Raw genomic sequence first — 14,258 nt, 5'->3', positions numbered from 1 at the left:
AATGAGACTGCACTTTTTAAATGCAACGATCACATGTCAACTTTTTTTGGGTAAAAAAAGGTTTACTCTGATAAACATAAAATAACTGCGCTCCCCAAAGAAAGCAATTCAACTTCAAACCCCATCTTACGTACCATTTACAAACATACTCTCTTTCCTGTCCTGTCATTGAAATATTTCATGTAAATGTAAAAAAAAAAAAAATTCTTCATCAACAATATATCATTTTTATACTACAGACATTTAAAAAAACTGTAAGCATCAATGAAGCTCAAACAATATTCAACCAACCACAGTGGTCTATGCATTAATAAGCTTTACACACACCGTCCTTATGAAATATTCTTTTACTTACCATATTTCATTTCCATGTATTACAATTACTATTATTCTACTTACATGTTACATATTATACTTTCAGGTGAGCAAGCATCATAAATGCCGCAGCTTCGTTAATTTATCAAAATTCCAAATGAGATATTCTCATTAGAACCTGATGTGGACTGTACACTAAATTACTGTTTAATTCCAGGAAAGCACTTCATTCTATGTAAGTCCTCCATCTCATAAGGTCACCTGTGATGGTCAATGTCCTTACCAATAAACATTATTTTTGGTCTCACAAAAATTGGGCTTTGCTTTTCTTCAGTTATTTTTCCTCAGTACATATCTGGATATCAGATCACACCTTTGTGGTCACTCCAACTAATAGAGCTTTGTCAATGCATCATTTGAGTCAATTTGCTTTTTCAAGATGGTACACTGATGTGATGCACTCATTAACTGTGCCTTTCTGAGCTTGCCAAATAAACTGTCTATCATCACAGAGTTTATAATCTTTGCAACTACTGTAGTCTGTTTAGGAAATATCATGAGAATAAAAGCTGTGACTTTTTAAACACCACAAAAATTAATGAAAGGTATACAATACCAATAGTAGAGTGCAAAAAACATTTTTAATGGAATATGCCGAAGATGTGATTTTGGTGATTCAGAAGCACTTGTGTGGCAGAAAAATAAGGATTCCCACAAATTTAAATGGCAGGAATATCATAAACAAGTAACACACCAAAATAAATACCTTGCTAAGAATTATAGAAATGTTTAAACATATAATCATTTTAAAAAATGTCAGCCATTATATAAAAATTTTCCCATAGTCCCATTTCTGCCAACTAAACAATAATTCAGAATTTAACATTGTTTTCATTGACTAGAGTTAATACTGGTTGTGGTTATTTAGAAGTAAATTAGTCATACTGATGTAAACTGCCAAATATTTATTTTTTTAATTACTACATTATTTTTATTTCAATGATACTATTGTGATAATCAAATGTGTCCTTTCTATATGCACAGTATCATGGACTCTGCAGGATTAAATAGAAAAATGCTTATTTGTCCACATTAACATGTGTAGATTTGGTCAATCCCAGTATGAATTACTACATATTTGCAAAGCTTGCCAAAGATACAAAAGTTGCCTATTACTTCAATATGCAACATAACACTCATAGTAAAGTCAAACATCTGTAATTTTACTTTTATAACTCTGACTAAGCGTCACCTTTAACTAAGCAGCAATTATAAAACAGTAAAGAACTTATATTTTATACCTGTTCTATAAATCTTATATGTTTTCAAAATAATAAAAAGGCCACACACAATCAACAAGTTTTACATGCCAGGCTTTACCTCCATGTCATGTCATTTACAGTAAATAGCTGAAGGTTTGTGGACACCCAACCATCACAACTCCATGAACTTGTTGGACGTCCTATGTCATAACACTGAATATTTTTTATTCTTCTGGAAAGGCGTTCCAAAATATTTTGGACTTGTGACACCCCATATTAGTGGCAAGGTTGGCAACAAATTACCCAGTGGACACCTTGTAGTTCAGGACCAACTTGGATCAGACTTGAGAGAATTCAGACATGGAGACACAAACACAAAATGGTGGTATTTTCCAAAAACAAAAGTGGTTTTACAGTGATTTACAGTGAATTCTGCCAGTCCCAAAAAAGAAAAATAAAGACAAAAATGTATATACACAAAACGGTAGTCTTCCTAAAGGGGAACAAAAGGAGGAAACTACTTACAGCAAAGTCCAAAGAATCCCAAAAATATTTACAAGAAAAAAGTGCATATATAAGAAAAACAAAGTGCACTGCAAACCCAAAAACCTTTAGAAATACCTCCACCAATACTACTACTACTAGAAGATATCTATATCTATTTATATACAAGAAAATATTTAGAAATAAATGATAAGTCACTGTTTGGTATACTAAGAGAAATCTCTATACCAACCATGCTGTCTACACCACTGAGTCTAAAGACAATCCCTAGAGGCAAGGCAGGTATTAAATAGGCTGGCAGCCTTGCGTGAGCACTAGTGCACCCCGAGATCTCTCTGAAAGTAAGTTATTTTTTTCTTTGTAATTTTACCTCTGGATTTTCTCTTGTGGAATCTCCTATTCAACTAACGCATGAATGCTAACTAAACTAAAACATTCTGCACTTTTCTCTTTGCTAACGCCAGGGGCAAGGGAGACACTTGCCTTTATGACAGGGTTTGTGCTCTGTCCTCCAGCATACCTGACCTGGGGGTATGTCCGACCCATCACCACACTTAACTGCCAAAGGCAAAGGTAAAATCTTTGCAGAAACTCACCCCGCACTTCGGCAGTTAAAACAGGTAAGTGCTTTTTCTTTTTTACCATGTAAAATTCACTTTTGTTTAAATTGGTAATGCCTAGCAGGCAGGTTACCACAGGAGTGTGTCTGTAGGAATTTGTGACCATTCTGTCTTTAGAGCACTTGTGAGGTCTCATACTTATGCTGGATTACAATACCTGGCAAATAATTGGCTTTTCCATTCATCTAAAATTGTTAAATTTGTTTGTTCAAGGGCTCTGTAGCAGACCACTTGAGTTCTTCTTTATGGACCTGACTTTGTGCACAGTGACAGTCACGCTGGAACAAAAGAGAGCCTTCCTCAAACTGATGCCAAAAAGTTGGATCATGTACAACTATAAATTGTTGGGTATATCAGATCACATGACTGAATAACAATTTCACATTTCCAAAGCATTGCATGGTCACCCATTTTTTCTGACTGTCAATAATCTGGTAATACTACTGACACAAGCAGTTATACATCATAAATGTATGTATATATAACAAACAAATAATAAACAAAGGAAAAATCTTAACTGATACATTACATATTTCATAAAACAAAATTGAAACCATTCAATCACCAAGTACTGGGAAATTAATTCAATGACCCAAGCCCATATCAGCAGGCTGCACAAACATTAGATATCCACTGTTGTACAATCACAGTCTGTTCCCACATTCTGAAGAAGAAACCAATAGTCAAAGTGAAGTCTGGCCAACACAGTTCAGAGTAAGTCCTATTTCAGGAATGTAAAGGGCTTCATAATTGAGGTAAATCAATTTCTAATTATAGTACTGTAGTGACCATCCAAGGTATGGCCAATTAGACTGCTTAGTGTAGATCTCAGCTTGAAAATTCTAAATAAAAATCAAAATAGGGAAAATATAGGAGTACAGTAAGTGAAAAGTACACACTCCTTCTGAGTACCTCACCTACAGATATAAGAGATGACAACAGAAGATAATGATAACAAAAAATGTACCTGTAGAGATTTACTTTTACAGTCTTTCTGGCAATTAGAATAAACAAAGGAATAAAGACAAAATAAAGATTTTAAAACACTGGCACATTATGGAATTAAGATGCTTTCAGGAACTCCCCCTAATTGCTTTCTCCAACAAAAAAAAAATATACAGAAGTTGAGAGTGGATTGTGACAGACAGCCCATTAAACACCATGCATGGATTAATCCTGGAAATTTTCCATGTTTAAACTGCATATGCTGCAGTTACATTTTCAGAAGTCACAATCTAAATATTATCAATATAAACTGCTTGTGTCAACATATTCTTAGCAGCTCAATTAATCATCAGAAAAAGAGTATTTCTTCTGTTTGTTAGGTCCAAAACACCCATGCACCTTATTGCTCGTCACCACATTATATGAATTCTACCAAATGTGTCAGCTCTTACACATACACAAGCCCACCCTTCCAATTTAGGACAAAATACAACAGAGGTGAGTCACAGATTGGTTGGACTGAGTAGCTGGCTATGTCAGCTCACACAAATTCCTCCGAGCCAGTTCCATCATCAAGGATTAAAGTCAGACTTTCTCCACTTAATGTTACATCACTTACTTTGTAAATAATGTTTAAGTATTTTTATGTGAAACAGTATTAGAAAATAATTCTCTCTCAAATTTGTTCATGTAAAGCTAATATTGGTACTTGGGCAGTGTCGTGTTTTATTTATTTTTTTGGAATGAGATAGGAGGGCCAGAACAAAGCGAGAGAGAAACATATTTTTTCATTTGTACTGAATTCCCCTGAAAGTTTCAAACAACGTAGACATACAGCAGAAACAGGCCACATTCATTTGAACAAAAAGAACAAATAACTCAAAGCATTCTTTGTTTCAATTACCCACAAATATCACACATTCCAGCAGCAAAGAGAAGCTTTTCTCGTTCTTCTAAACACATTTTATTCCCCAGTGATTTGCACAGTAGGCACATAAAGAGGAAAAATTTGAAGTTTAACTCCTTTACTGCCTAAAAGTGAAGATTAAAAAAAGAAAATGGAATGATTAAGTAATTTTTTAAGTGAAAGCAAAAGAACAAGCACTCTGCTCTACAAGAAATGTTGCTAATAGCAAGCTAGGGAATGTTTAGTTCAAAGGATATAAGCCTGTTTACTAGTGAAAGTGACATAAATCCTACTATTACTTATTCCAGATGATGTACTGTACTTCTCATTGTCTATTTACTCTACTAATCTTAATGCATCTGTGTCCTTAACTTAGTGAACTTATTTGCTTATAAGAGAACATAAATGTTAACTTCCATTTGAGATAGACAGCCATTCTTACTATTGTATAGCAAAAAAGAAGAAATGTAAAACCAAGCACTGGAGGAAGGAGGAAGCCTTTCTACGAATGCTGCTACAGTATATAAAATTCAAAGTGTTGATCTGAATTTAGATCTTCTGGATCACAGTCAGTTTGACACCAAGAATTTGTACTCTGACCCCCAAAAGTAATGAGAAAAGACAATTTTCCCTCAGGGATTAATAAAGTATATTATCATCAATCATGAAAGTCAACACTGCAGAATGCAAACATCATTTACTCCTTGTTCTCAGTGTAAATGCGTAAACATTGTAGCAACACACATTCAGGTCAGGTCGGGGAGCATGCACTGGTACAGCACGTTGCCATACTCACCCAATAACAAAACAGCTCGGGATCCCAGTTGGCAACCCCCCAGGCAGACGCATGCTCCAGTCCCACCCTCCATAAATGACCATCTATCTACTGCAGCAAGGTGTTACATGGGCATCCCCTTGGCCTAGTCCAGCTGCTTGGGATCACCCTGGCCACAGTAACATAACTGACACTCCCTCACTATGCACATAATGTGCCTCATTTGAGACTCCATAACCAAACGCTAATTCGACACAAAGTCAAACCAGCGGTACCCAAAAAGACAAGAGTACCAAAAGAGTCCAGTCTTCATCTTAAGTCACTGGATAGCGTCGATGTCTCACAACCATATTGCAAAACAGGAAGCAGCAGGGCTCTAAAGACTTGGACCTTTGTCCTTTTGCAAAGATATCGGGAGAACCACACACCCCTTTCCAGTGACCTCATGAACGCCCTATCCCCCCCACCCCAATTCTCTCTAAATCCATCTACTGACCTCACAGGAAGAGTCACCAGAGATATAAATGTTGCATTCATCCACATAAATTACATCCCTTGTTGTTTTAAATTGAAGACTAACCAAATTTCATTATTTCAAAACAGAAAGTGATGAAATGTGCTTATTTGATTACTTTTCTATTTCATCCAAACAGACCTCTAGAAACTTTCTGGACAATCTCTACCTTGGTTTTGGACATGAGCAACTGAAAACTCCATGCAAAAATCCAACTATATGCATTACTGCTGCTGTCTAACTCCTCTGGCACAGTAGAATTCAAAGAAGTGCTGCTCAGAATAGGATTCCCTATGCCCAGCCTCTGTCTGATTGTCTGTCAGCAGCATGAGATATAGCAGAACTACAGGAAATTATGGGAGAAGTCATGTAATTTTAATGTCTTTCATGATCCTGTGATGGTGAAATCCAGTTTTAAAAAATGAGACAGATGCATGGATGAATTCTAAACTTGCAATTTTACATGTTATGAGGTAAGAGGACAGTGGATATTTGCTAAAGGAAACTCAGACTTTCTCCTCACAGGAGCAGACAAAAGGATATAGTCTACTTTTATATAAACCAAAACGGTGGCAATTCAGCAATTCTTAAATCTTATTAAAAATAAACCAGGTAAAAATCCAATTTTATATGAAAACCTCAACAATATACTGTATTTGACACATCGCATACCACAAGATAAATAATAATAATTCTTTTCATTTATATACTGCTTTTCTCATTACTCAAAGTGGTTTTAGTGAGTGGGGAGCCACTTCAACCATCATTGATATATACTGTATGTAGCATCCACCTGGATAATGCGACGGCAGCCTTTTTTGTGCCAGTATGCTCATCACACATTAGCTATTATGTGGTAAAGGGTTGAGAGAGACAGAAATTAGAGACAACGGATGATTAGAGAGCCAGAATGACTAGGCCATGGAGGGCAATTTAGCCTGGACATCAGAATACACCCTGCTCTTAAAGAAGAATGCCCAGGGATCTTTTATGACCACAAAGATGTATATCAGCTGTACAATGGTTAACACTACTGCCTTCAGTGACTAGGGCTCAATATTGTGTTCTTTCTGCCAACAGTGAATACGTTGCAATTACTTCACTTTTACCACAGATATGCCTATTTCTTCAGAATTCTCATATGTTTTTTAAGTTAAATGGTGGCTTTAAATTCACCCAGTGATCCTTCTTTACCCCCAATGCTGCCAGGACATATTTGGATCCCTGCAGCCCTGAAATTTGTTACATAGTTTAGAAAATGAACTGAGTAACCATTGAATATTACACAAACAATATTTAGAATTTAAATAAAAATGTAATGGCAACACTTGTCCATTTCTGTTTTCAACACAAAAAATGATCATGACCAATGATATAGAACACAAACAGAGTTAAGAGAGACAAATCTGTAAATTTGTAGTTTACAAGCATTTATCTCAGGATGCTTCTTATGCCACTGATAACTCTACTCCTTTATAATATGAATTAGTATCATTCTTAGACTTGGGTAACTTGTGACCCAAATAAACCCAACTAACCTGTCAATGGTGAAATTGTAATCCACTCAATTCATGAGGCCAGATCTCCTTTTGGAATTTTTTGGATTGTCAATCAGAATGAACCTCGAGTTTTGCACTACCATGGCCAAAGGTACACCCCATGAGTATTCTGCCAGACTTCTGCAATATGGGTAAAAACAGAAAAAAAAAACTGTACTTCAATATTCTAAAGTAACATGCAAAGGATACCTAAAAGTTTCATCCTTTTACCGGTCTCTGTAATTGGATATGAAAGGGAAGACGTGCTCTTAACAATTGAAGGTGGGTGTGACTGGTGTTCTATGATTACAAGTGTGGGAGATAGCAAGATATTTTCTCCAAGGAAAGCATTTAACTATATAAATCGAGAAAGATGCAATTTATTTTATAAAATAGTCTTAAATTGACTGGTACCCTGTCCCAAGATGATCCAGCATGTCCTACCACAAAGGCTGGTCACTTTTTCACATGACACTGCTATCTGTGAGTGTGCAATGTGTTATGTAAAGAAAATAAAGTGCTTCACTAAAGCAGATAAGTATAATATATCTCTTGCACAAAGATACTCTCAAAGCAATCGGCTTGTGGAAAAATGCTTTCCTTAAAAAACAGTTTTTAGGTAGACATTTGCAATAGTCTTAAATATATTTTAATATATACAAGACTAAATAAGAGGCAACAAAACACATGACAGATCTCAGTACATCATTATTTTCATGTCACTTAGATCTTTAAGCTATGTTTAAAGTAGTTCCAAAAATGTCAAGACGTGCTTCCAAATGTGACAACATAGCCTAAAAAGTGTGTCATTTTTTGCTATACAGTAGTCATTGTCAGTTGCGTTCACCAGCTCAAAGGATCAAAATGCAAGCTGCAGTATGTGATTGTGCACCATCTGGGAATACTGGTGTTCAGTCATGACTGGTGCCCCTCATGTTGCATTTGGCACTGATAGTCTGAAAAAAATTTAGGTAAGGTATTGCTAACATTTAGAAAGATTAAACTTTTTACTATATGATCAGCAGGAAATAAATAAAAATAAAAAGACAGGCCTAAATCTTATTGAAATTATTTAATATTTTATTACACATCACATGCAAGCAGGAGCCGCCGCAAATGGAAGCCACTCCAGCAGCTCCGTCTATAACTATCTTTGTACCTTTTTCTCTATTTTGCTGATCACTCCTACCACTTTCTTTTATGTGGACACGTTCCCTGGACACTTTTTACTACTTGGACATGGATTTTTACACGCCGAGACTCGTCTATTCAAGTAGTCTTATTTATTTATTTGACTTCTGTTAGGTAGATTGCCCAGAGGGGACTGGGCGGTCTCGTGGTCTGGAACCCCTACAGATTTTATTTTTTTTCTCCAGCTTTTGGAGTTTTTTTTTGTTTTTCTGTCCACCCTGGCCATCGGACCTTACTTATTCTATGTTAATTAATGTTGACTTATGTTTATTTTTTATTGTGTCTTCTATTTTTCTATTTATTTTGTAAAGCACTTTGAGCTACATTGTTTGTTTGAAAATGTGCTATATAAATAAATGTTGATTGATTGTCAACTTTGTGAATTTCCCCTTGGGATTAATAAAGTATCTATCTATCTATCAAGCAAAGTCATTTTAAACGGATAGTCCCCAAATGACACTTAACAACATAAGGCATATATTTTGGTCATGGATTAAGATGCTTAGTTCCGAGTTATTTTGATGATACGATTTTTTAAAGCAATCTATCAATTAATTACCACCCTTTTCATGAATATGAATATACTCCTCTACTCTCTTAAGCAAGTTTCTGTCATTTTAGTTTAGGTTTAGTTTAATTTATTTATAAAGCACATTTATAACACAGTAAAAATATTAAAATAACAAATTCAACTTGGATTTAAAAATAGTCACAGTTGCAGCATAGCTAACATAAGTAGGTAGGTTGTTCTAAAGCCTTAGAGATATTCTTTCCAATGCATGCTCTCCTTTAAGTTTAAGGTGAGCCTGTGGCACTACTAACAGCGTCTAACCAGTCGACCTAAGTTGACAAGTTGGAATGCAAAGGTGTAAAAGGTCAGAGAGATAGGCGGGTGCTAATGCATTTAGACAAATTTTTGGATTATTTCATTCAAAACCATTTACCAGGGTGGGTTTTACTTAATTTTTCATACCACAAGATTGAATGAAGCTCAATTTTGGTTTAACTAGGTACTACGTGCATTGGTTACACTGAATTTCTGGGAGGTTTCAGTGCCCACTTGTGTCTACTGCAGGTCAGCTCTTATTTAATTCATTCTTTTAATGAAAACCTCGTCTTTGTGATGGTCCAGGTCAGCTCCATACTCACTGGTTGCTTCCCAGAGCCTCTTGAACCAGGAAATGCTGATAGTCATAAATCGAGATGAGCTGGGCAAATTAGAACACACACAGTCAGCAAGGAGTTCATGCAAAAATGGATAAGTGTTTTCATTAAACCCAATCCAAAGCAAACAGTGTGTAATAGTGCAGTGCAAGAAATAATCTTCAATAAATAAATAATTCATAAAAACAGTGAATCATCTGTGAGTAAAAAAGCCAATAATCCAAAGTTAAAATTAGAATAAAACACCGTCATTGGGATCTTGATCTTTCTCCTATTCTTTATTTGACCCCAGAGCTTGCTTAGCCAGCAGAGACACCAGCAGCTGCAGTCCTTCTTTTTTGACCCCTGTCTAGGCTACCTCCACCAGCATAGTCATGAGTCATCGCTCTTCCCTTCGTCGCTCAAATCCATAAGGTGAACTCCATCACCATCAAACTCATTCTTCGAATAAATCAGTGGGGACGATCTACTGCTAGAGCGCTGACCATTAACTTTTCCAAGAGGCTAAAAACTGCTCTGCCTCCTCTCAGGCACACAATTCTGTGCTCATTCATAGTCTTCCATTGTTCCCATTTTGATCCCTTCCGTCTACCATGCAGTCTCCTCTTATATTGTCTGAATGGGTGCAGATACAGTTATCCACCTACTCAGAGGTGTGAATGAGAAATCTGACTGACCCGCTTGCATTTGCACGTGAATGTGCAATCAGCCAAGCACCCCAATCAACCCTTAAGCGGTGCATGCACACAAACACACATCTGCACTCATATCCACACCCATTTTGAGCCTGCAAACTCTGGGACACATTGGGGAGCATGCACTGGTGCGGTGCATTGGCATACCCACTACATGACACCACAGCTTGGGATCCCCCAACCCCCAAGGCAAGTCCCATCCTCTGGAAATGATCATCTATCTGTTGCAGCCAGGTTGTTACATGGGAGCCACCTTGGCCTGGTCCAGCCACTCGGGTCCTCAACAATGAGGATTCTGCCAGCTGGATCACCCTCAGTGAATCGCACCACATGGCTGTAGTGCTGTAACTGACGCTCCCTCACAATGCAGGTAATGTGCCTCATTCAGGACTCCATGAGCAATCTCTCATTTGACACAAAGTCAAACCAGCAGTACCCAAAGATTCTCCAAAGAGACACAATACTGAATTAGTCCAGTCTTAATCTCAGGTCACTCTGATAGTGTCCATGTCTCACAAACCAAGTAGCAAAACAGGAAGCACCAGGGCTCTAAAGACTTGGCCCTTCGTCCTTTTGCAAAGATATCAAGAGCGCCGCACACCCCCCTCTCCAGTAACTTCATGACCCCTATGCTCAGCGTCTACTGATTTCATAGGAAAAGTCACCAGAGACATGAATGTCACTGCCGAGTTTAGTAAACCACTCAAAGAGGTCAACACTCTCAAACAGACACACTGCTGATGGCTGTGCCCAAGAGGTCATTAAATGCCTGGATCTTAGTTTTTATCTAGGACACTCGCAAGCCCAGACACTCGGACTCCTCGCTCAGTCTCTCAAGAGCCTCGATCAGTTTGGGAGGTATTTTTTGTAAAAATGAAAATTTTTATTTTCAAAGTCTGCACGCAAAAATTAAAATGAAAATTAAATAACCCCATTTGCAATTTAATTTTCAGCCTGAACCACAGTGAAGCTGCTAAAATGAAAAGTACAAAGCATTTCCACTTTGCATGTTCAAGTTCTCAACATGCAAATAGCGCGGGTCAATGGGCAGGGCTTTGTACCTTGATTTCCCACAATTTTTTGTCCTTCATAGCTGGAGATCCAGTTTGACCGATGTAATACTTCTCACTTTGACTGTGTTTAATTCACATGATTTTGATCTTTTCATTCCTATATTGCAAACTTTAGAGCTAAACTGTCTCACAAAATCTGAAGACCATGTATAACTATAGTTCTGAAGTAATGTGCAATTTAATTACAACATTTAACATGACAGAAATTAGCCTTTATTACATCATAGTTTACATTAATTTATAGTGAAGTAGAAACAGGATGCAAATGGGGTTATTTAATTTTCATTTTCATTTTTGCAGCTGTCGCACAGATGTGCATGGGAGGCAGCTAAATGGCTCAAAAGAAGGTACTTCCTGGTCAGACCAGAGGGTGTCAGAGTGCATTAATCCTTTTTCTTGCCTCCCTGCAGACCAAATGCAGGAAATTCCGACTGACTCCCATGACGTCACTTCCGGTTCTGTCCCAGAAGATGTCACTTCCTAATGACATCATTTCCATATCCCAAGAAGTCGCAGCCTGATGACCTCATTTCCATTTCTGGTCCCAAAATCCCTCTTCTTCCTGTTTTTCAACTATATATCCACCATGTTTCCTAACCTGTTCATTTCTGTTTCGGACTCTTGTCTGTAAAGACCATTTTTCTCATCTTTTGCATTTGCAGCCACTTCCAATTATACAGGAGGCTGACCCAAACCTTCATTGCTGTGTCAGGGCTTGTTTTTTTTATCACACAGCACTTTTGCATTCAGACTTTTCATTTTTGCATGCAGACTTTGAAAATGAAATTGCAAAAGAGAGATTGCATTTTCATTTCATAATTTTCATTTTCATATTTGCAGAAAATACTTCCCAAACGATCAGAGCCTCCATTGACTCATCAAACATCACAGAATCACGGGCAAAGTCAAGTTCAATGAATCTCTCTTCACCAACAGATGCCTCACAGCTGCTGGACCGCATGGCCCTGCCCAACGCCCAGTCCATGCAACTACTAAACAGAGTAGAAGCAAGAACACGTCCCTGACAATGCCTGAATCAACTGGGAAGAACGTAGAGGTTCTGCCTCCACTCTGCACAAAACTCACAGTACCAGTATACAGGCCAGCCATGATATCTAGCAACTTTGTGGGGATCCCATGAAGTCTCAGAATGCCCCACAGGGCAGCTCGATCAACTGTGTCAAAATCTTTATGAAAATCGACACAGGGCCGAATTATTTATTTAAAACCATGCTTCGCTGCAGACCTCTTATCACAACACTAAATTAAGATTCTTTATTCCAGAAGTCTGAATTCTGCAAATACAAATATAAGTTCTATTACATTGCTTATCTGCATGCTACATACTAACTAGCTTGTGTGATCCACCATATAAAAGTGAGTGCAGCCCAGTGCCTACTTTTGTTTTGAAGAGCAAAGTCTTGTCTGTCAAACCCTCCTGACTGCAAGAGATAACTAAAAAATATTTTAAAAATTGCATGAAGGCTCGAAATTCATTAAAAATTAGGTTTTTGCTTGTTTGTATTAAAATGTTTTGCTTTTCCTAATGCTTTTCCCTAAAAACAAAATGCTAACAAAAAAGATTTAAAAAAATGGAGAATACAAACAGAAAACCAAAATAGAAATGACCTCAATAGATAAATATAGGGGGGATATGGGTGAATCTTAAAGAGACTAGGAAATACAATGCAATCAACTGGACAAAAGTAGGTTTACAGTTCATATAGAAAAAGACATGCAAGTTATGATTGCTACACTCAAGCACACTTTAATAATAATAAGCAGAAGACAAATAATATAAATAATACAAATAAATAAATAATACAGTAATTAATAAATAATACAAGAATAAACCCTGTGTTTTGTGTATTTACAACTGTAAACCTACTTCTGCGCACCCCTATGTAAGGAAAACAACTAGTTCATGGAAAAAAAACCCCACCTTTTTAAATTCGTAGCTTGCTGTATAGAGGCAGTTTAGTTGCACAAGATATCACCTCTCCATGTCATTTGGGCCTCAAACAGACTGTTGATCCCAGGCTTTCAAGAGTCTCTACCTCACATGGGCTACAATACCACTTCTAAAACTTCTAGCTGTCATTGCAATCTATGTCTTTTTAGAGCAAAAAATCAATTAGAGCCATATCAACTGCAATGTATAGTACAAAGTTTTGTACAATTATGGTGCTAGCAGGTGATCATTCCTAACTCTCAGAGGCATTTCAGTGAACAGCTGGCTGGGAACTAGACTATGTTAACCTGAAGTGCAGCTACTCCCGATTATCTTGTTTATAGTTCACTACATGCCCAATTGCTGGGCAGTGACTAACAAGATGATACTTTGCACTTTAGAGTCAATTGATAACACTCTAGAAACTGCAGTTAACAGAAATAAGGTATCACAAGGTTTAGTGACTTGTCCTCTGGGTCACAGCCCGAGTTCTACGTTCAAACCCTGACCTTGGTCTGACTGTCTAGAGCAGGGGTCCTCAAACTTTTTAAACAGGGGGCCAGTTCATGGTCCCTCAGACTGTTTGGGGGCCGGACTATAATTTGAAGAAGAAAAAAAAAAAAACATGAACGAATTCCCATGCACACTGCACATATCTTAGTTGTAGTGCAAAAAACATGAATGAACAATACAATATTTAAAATGAAGAACAATTTTAACCAATTTAAACTTTCCAGTATTTCAATGAGAAGTGTGGGCCTGCTTTTGGCTGATGAGATAGTCAATGTCCGGTTCAATGTTTGT

General features: G+C 37.2%; 1 protein-coding gene across 8 annotated transcripts in view; it reads right to left on the bottom strand.

The window, feature by feature from the left end:
- Positions 1-14,258, bottom strand: part of LOC120515645 (ankyrin repeat and IBR domain-containing protein 1-like) — a 445,503-nt gene that overhangs the window by 374,746 nt on the left and 56,499 nt on the right. For 2 of the 8 annotated variants that reach the window (XM_039736854.1, XM_039736853.1), the window contains exon 2: positions 7,381-7,521. The exons of the other annotated variants lie outside the window; for them this stretch is intronic. The gene's annotated coding sequence lies outside the window, so the exon portion shown is untranslated. The remainder of the gene's footprint in view (positions 1-7,380; positions 7,522-14,258) is intronic. 8 annotated transcript variants of the gene reach the window in all.

The sequence above is a fragment of the Polypterus senegalus genome, chromosome 15, assembly GCF_016835505.1.
Source record: "Polypterus senegalus isolate Bchr_013 chromosome 15, ASM1683550v1, whole genome shotgun sequence".
Classification (NCBI taxonomy): domain Eukaryota; kingdom Metazoa; phylum Chordata; class Cladistia; order Polypteriformes; family Polypteridae; genus Polypterus; species Polypterus senegalus.
Note: the sequence above shows the minus strand (reverse complement) of the source record. Positions and strands in the feature narration are given on the sequence as shown.